Source organism: Eptatretus burgeri, chromosome 9, assembly GCF_056783735.1.
Source record: "Eptatretus burgeri isolate ZD-2024b chromosome 9, Ebu_testis_v1, whole genome shotgun sequence".
Lineage (NCBI taxonomy): Eukaryota > Metazoa > Chordata > Myxini > Myxiniformes > Myxinidae > Eptatretus > Eptatretus burgeri.
In genome coordinates, this window is record NC_140969.1 from 43,898,753 (window position 1) to 43,904,752 (window position 6,000).

General features: G+C 49.0%; 1 protein-coding gene across 13 annotated transcripts in view; it reads right to left on the minus strand.

The window, feature by feature from the left end:
* The window catches only part of LOC147020022 (neurexin-1-like), a 1,432,118-nt gene extending 1,426,490 nt beyond the window's left edge, over window positions 1–5,628 (minus strand). For 8 of the 13 annotated variants that reach the window (XM_085894953.1, XM_085894950.1, XM_085894951.1 and 5 more), the window contains exon 1: window positions 5,445–5,626. The gene's annotated coding sequence lies outside the window, so the exon portion shown is untranslated. Of the gene's footprint in view, window positions 1–5,444 lie in introns of all 13 variants that reach the window. The other 5 variants (XM_085894955.1, XM_085894959.1, XM_085894954.1 and 2 more) reach the window with 2 other exon arrangements.
* Window positions 5,629–6,000: the final 372 nt, after the last annotated feature.

Below are 6,000 nucleotides of genomic sequence, written 5' to 3' on the forward strand. Positions count from 1 at the left end.
GAGAGACCACTAAGTTACCATTTAAAATCAGAATAGTTTGCCTTTACAACTAAAGATCAGTGATGGGTATGGCAAAAAGCAACAACAAATTAAACTACCCCACCATAAAATGTGGTGGAGAGCAAGACCATGAGAAACGTGATCCTGGCCAGGCTTTAAAAGTAGAGCTCCCCTGCGGGCTGCCATCCATTATACCCGGGCGTGGTGCAGCCGTGCGCAAATCATGGCTGCCATATCTCTCAAGCACCTAATGTATTATTAAAATCACTTAATTATTTTCTCTCAGTCATGTTTATTTTGCACGTTTGCCGGGTCGCCGCAGGTGAAAATCAATGTGGATACATTTATATGTGACCTCGTGCCACTCGCTCCCACTGCCTCCTGCGCATCCCCACTGGGCAGGGTGGGGATTGCCACCCTCAGTAGGAAAGTTGAGTTCAGAGGAATATTTGATGATGTCAGAAATATTATCTGCTTTGGAGACGATCTCTTGCAGCTGGTGGCAGTTTTCATAGTTGTCATTTCACTGATAGTATCAAGCACATCGAACAAACTAACCTCTTTACAAAACGTTCACAATGAAACAAATCACAGAAGAAATATAGAGGTATGCTGAATATGAACTGGAGAGTTCATGGAACACCTTACCCCACGCAGTCATAAGAGACAAAAAAAAGACATGGGAGGGGTCTTTACGACTCTTACTTTGTGTTTCCGAGCATGATCTGTATTTCCTATGAGCCGCGATTTTGTCCGAATCTCGATATTCCAAAATGCTGAGAGCACCAGCAGGAAATGTGATTGGTCGAGATGGCATAACGTAATATTTTATGCAAGTACTGCTAAACTTTAGGTCTTTGGAAATGCCAGCAAGATGATTTGTGGTCTCCAGTGTTCTAAGAAATAATGAAATCGAAATAAAATAAAGATTTTAAAGACTGTAGAAAAAAAAAGAAAAATAATTCAGAAGTTTCCCGCCATGCACGCACAGTCTTTTACACCACCTTATTTAACACATTAAATTAGTCCTTTGTTCCTGTTGTACGTGTCTTTTATGCAGGCGTTCCAATAAACAGTAAGTTTCCTGTTTGGAATGATTTTCAATTTTGTTTGACTGCCAGACAGGCAGACAGACTAAAACAATTACCTCACTCCTCTGTGGACATGCTCGTTTGAGACGAGATTAAGTACAATTTGCCAAGGTCAGAGAAAAAGTACTGATACGCTAGCTGCAGGTTCGTGTTCAAATTCATGTTCCGATTAATGTTCCACAGCGTTCAAAAGATATAATTCAATTGAAATCAAGTAGTTCCTCAATCACAGACTGACGTCTGTAGACAGACAGACAGACAGAGTGAACCAATTGCAGACAGACAGAGGTAATGAACATATCCTGTACAAAGGTGTTTTGAGTCCCTTTTGCATTGTTTCTATCTCCAGTGTATCGTCATGAGCATCAGCCTGCTTTTAATCCATCACTTGACCAAGGCCTCGCTCAACTCATGTTGGGGAATTGGCATGCTCGCCACGCTTGCCAAGTTTGCATTGGCAAGAGATGTAGTATGTACTTATATATTAGGTGTTGTTTATACACCATCAAAACGAGTAGAAATGAACATTTCTCCAAACAAGCAGGAACGAACCTACACGTCTTGAGGTTGATACACCATCAGTGGTCTTCATGCAGTCGTCGTGACAGAACCAATCTCTTATCACCTTATCAGACAAATGAGTATAAACAACACGTACAGCAAGAGTATGACGAACAAGGGATAAGTAGTGAGGCAGACGAGGAGGAATGTGGCCAAAGTACACAATGGTCTGCTCTTATCGAAAGGCACTGTGGGATCGTAAACATCCATGCACAAGCGATTGCTTGCTCGAAATAAATTACATGACACACCGTACTAATCATGTAATATGTACAATACACATTATGAGGAGGCTTTTCAACAAATTATATTTCTGCCTCCAATCCATTCTCTCAGTTTGTTCCTCTTCTCACTCCTACAAGAACCATTTACTAGTTTGCAAAGAGAAATCTCATAATTAGAATCAATCGCAAATCTCTTTCTAAAACTATCGCACAGATTCCACATGAGAGATGCTAATAGACTATAATAAATACATATTGCACTCGTATTCACATTTGGAATCTGTCTGGCAGGCATGCGAGATGTCGGCCATTGTCGCCTGCAGTGTTGAGGTGATAAATTTCTGATTCCATCCCAATAGCGCAGTGGTAGAGCTTTCGTTGTGTTAGAGAAGTCCCAGGTCAAATGCTGAAAAAAAATATATATATATATCTTTCTTATGGAGTTTGCTGGGGAATGTTTTTGGGCGGTCTTTCACAAACGGGCAGGGAGGGCTTGACATTCAAGTGAAGAGACAGGAATTTGGAATTTGTTCAGGATGCTGGTGATATCTCACCAACTCGAAAAGAAAAACATCATAGGATCTTTAAGGTCCACCAACTAATGGCAGCTGGCAGGACACCCACCTTGTGATGCACCAAGGTACAGTATGTTGGAACGGGTCGGATCGGGAATCAAACCCAGACGACACAACTCAAATGTAAGTGTGGTACGTCTCCAACATCCTGTCGGAGTTTATGTGTTGTGTGGATGTGTGCACACGCCATATTTGGTCCCCTCATCGACTGTACCAACACTTGCTTGTGGGTTAGTCCTTCACCTCACAGCAAATATAATCTCAAATTATTTATTTCCTATAACCCTGCATACAAGACCACCGGACTCCATCCAATGAATATGTGCAAAGACCCCTGCGTGACACATAGAAAGACCTTGCTTGAGGGTTCGTTACCTCCGCCACCAAAGGTGGACGCAGGTTATGTTTTCACCCCTGTTTGTCTGTCTGTGAGCAGGATATCTCAAAAAAGTTATTGACGGATTAGGCCAAAACTTGGTGCACATGTTGGTTGTGTGACAAGGACGAATTGAAAAGATTTTAGTGAAGCTCTGGGTCAGGATCTGGATCCAAGAATTTTTTTTATTTTTCAAGTGATTCTTCACCATTGAGAGATAGGGCAAACACTACACTGTATTTTGCACGGCATCTCATTAAGGTTGTGGACGGATTATGACGAAACTTGGTGGACGAGACGGGTAGTTGACAAGACTAAGCCGATTAGATGTTCGATCCGGATTCAGATTCGGCCGATCGGTGAGATACAAAACATAAACTGTTCAGCCTGGTGGAGGTATGCGCAGAATATTTCAAAAGGTTATGGACGGATTTGGACAAAACTTGGTGGATGAGTTCAGTGGGTGATAAGAATAAGCCGATTCGATTTTCAGTCCGGATCCAGATCCGACCTATCAGTGGGATACAAAATGTAAACTGTTCAGAGCCTGGTGGGGCTATGCACTCCAGCGAGTGCCATTCTAGTTTGTACTGCAATCGTACGCCCATTTCCAGAGGGATTTTTTTCGCTCTCAAGCATTAAAAGCTGCACTGAAGCACAGCCTCAAGTGTTTTCTCAAACAGAAAAGCACATCGATTACATTCAAGCAAAAATATGTGTAAATGGCGAAACAAAGCTCACTGCTGAACACCACAGCCATGTAAAGGCCTCATCTGGATATGAGCAGTGAAGTCCCCTGAGAGAGCTGGATTGATGCTTGAACCTGGCCCCTAATTTTTCCTGCAGTTGGAGTTCTCCTCATGTGAAAAGGCCATCCATCGCCGTGCAGTGAGGAATCTATAGTTTTATAACGTCTTGTACTCGAGTATTATTGAATACGCCGTCCACTCATTGCGAATACGTACGTCAGCTCCATATCGTTGGAGAAACCACAAATGTCGCGACGTCCACTCTCACTGGGGAAGTTGACACGGCAGATACTTTAGAGGACTTTAAACGTTGAGAGACTTGCAGAATTATCAGTACGACGAACGAAGCGCCAAGAACAGGAACCGCGGGTTTGTGTTTTCAACGAAGCTTGCGCTCACCAGCGGGTCAGTCGCGTCAGCGGCTCGCGCGCTTTGGCAGGTCAGTCGCGTCAGCGGCTCGCGCGCTTTGGCAGGTCAGTCACAGCAGGGGCTCACGCTCTCCAACGGGTCAGTCACGTCAGGGTCTCGCGCTCTCCAGCAGGTGAGTCACGTCAGGGGCTCGCAGCTCTTCGCCGGGTCAGTCACGTCAGGGACTCGCGCTCTCTGCCGGGTCAGTCACGTCAGGGACTCGCGCTCTCTGCCGGGTCAGTCACGTCAGGGACTCGCGCTCTCTGCCGGGTCAGTCACGTCAGGGACTCGCGCTCTCTGCCGGGTCAGTCACGTCAGGGACTCGCGCTCTCTGCCGGGTCAGTCACGTCAGGGACTCGCGCTCTCTGCCGGGTCAGTCACGTCAGGGACTCGCGCTCTCTGCCGGGTCAGTCACGTCAGGGACTCGCGCTCTCTGCCGGGTCAGTCACGTCAGGGACTCGCGCTCTCTGCCGGGTCAGTCACGTCAGGGACTCGCGCTCTCTGCCGGGTCAGTCACGTCAGGGACTCGCGCTCTCTGCCGGGTCAGTCACGTCAGGGACTCGCGCTCTCTGCCGGGTCAGTCACGTCAGGGACTCGCGCTCTCTGCCGGGTCAGTCACGTCAGGGACTCGCGCTCTCTGCCGGGTCAGTCACGTCAGGGACTCGCGCTCTCTGCCGGGTCAGTCACGTCAGGGACTCGCGCTCTCTGCCGGGTCAGTCACGTCAGGGACTCGCGCTCTCTGCCGGGTCAGTCACGTCAGGGACTCGCGCTCTCTGCCGGGTCAGTCACGTCAGGGACTCGCGCTCTCTGCCGGGTCAGTCACGTCAGGGACTCGCGCTCTCTGCCGGGTCAGTCACGTCAGGGACTCGCGCTCTCTGCCGGGTCAGTCACGTCAGGGACTCGCGCTCTCTGCCGGGTCAGTCACGTCAGGGACTCGCGCTCTCTGCCGGGTCAGTCACGTCAGGGACTCGCGCTCTCTGCCGGGTCAGTCACGTCAGGGACTCGCGCTCTCTGCCGGGTCAGTCACGTCAGGGACTCACGTTCTCCAGCGGGTCAGTCACTACAGGAGTGGGATTGAGCAGGCACTGTAAAGGCTTTCTCGCTGAAAACCAAAGGTCGCGGTGATGGTCTCATGATATTCAGATTCGGCGGCGCGTTTGGCTTTAAACGCGACAGCAAAACCGAGAATAAAGGACCAAATGTGCACGTTTTAAGCGCGCTTATTGCTCCGCGTGTTCCGTCGACTCTGGTGAGAGAAAAAGCGCGGGAAACAGAATGAAATCGGCCCAGCGTTGTTCTGGAGAAACTCGACCCGATGCACAACCTAAATATCCCAAAGACGACACTCAAGGAAAGCGAGCGTGGACGATCTGCTCGACGTACATCCCGCGCACGCTTCTCCTCACAATTAAGCGAGCGGGCAAAACCCTGTGAGAAAGACCACAAAACGGCTCGTTTACCTGTTCCTCGAGGTGACACGGCTTCACCGTCCCTCGGACGTCCCCACACCGAGGAGAGGAGACACCCGTCGGGTTTGACCCGTATTCCTGTCAGCAGCAGCACGCGAAAAACGAACACCGCGTTCCGAGGACTCCGCCGCTTGCCCGCTTTTGCCTCTCCATTCCCAGCTCCGCCCTCTGAAGCGCTCGAGCCCACCTCCCCGATGACGTAACATATTAATTATTCATGAGGCGTTTTCTGAAGAAGGAGGGGGGAGGGTGGAGCGAACGTGTGACGGAAGGCGAGAAGGACGGGAAGGACAGATTCAAGACAGGAAGGGAAAGCTCGTCAAAAGTTCTCGAGATTCGCGCCTCGAGAGGAATTAAAATGTTCATCCAATCCGGGCGACCTTCAAACGTTGCGCAGTATCGAAGGTGCGTCCGTCTCTCTCTCTCTCTCCCTCTCTCTCTCCTCTCTCTCTCTCTCCTCTCTCTCTCTCCTCTCTCTCTCTCCTCTCTCTCTCTCTCTCTCCTCTCTCTCTCCTCTCTCCTCTCTCTCTCTCCTCTCTCTCTCTCC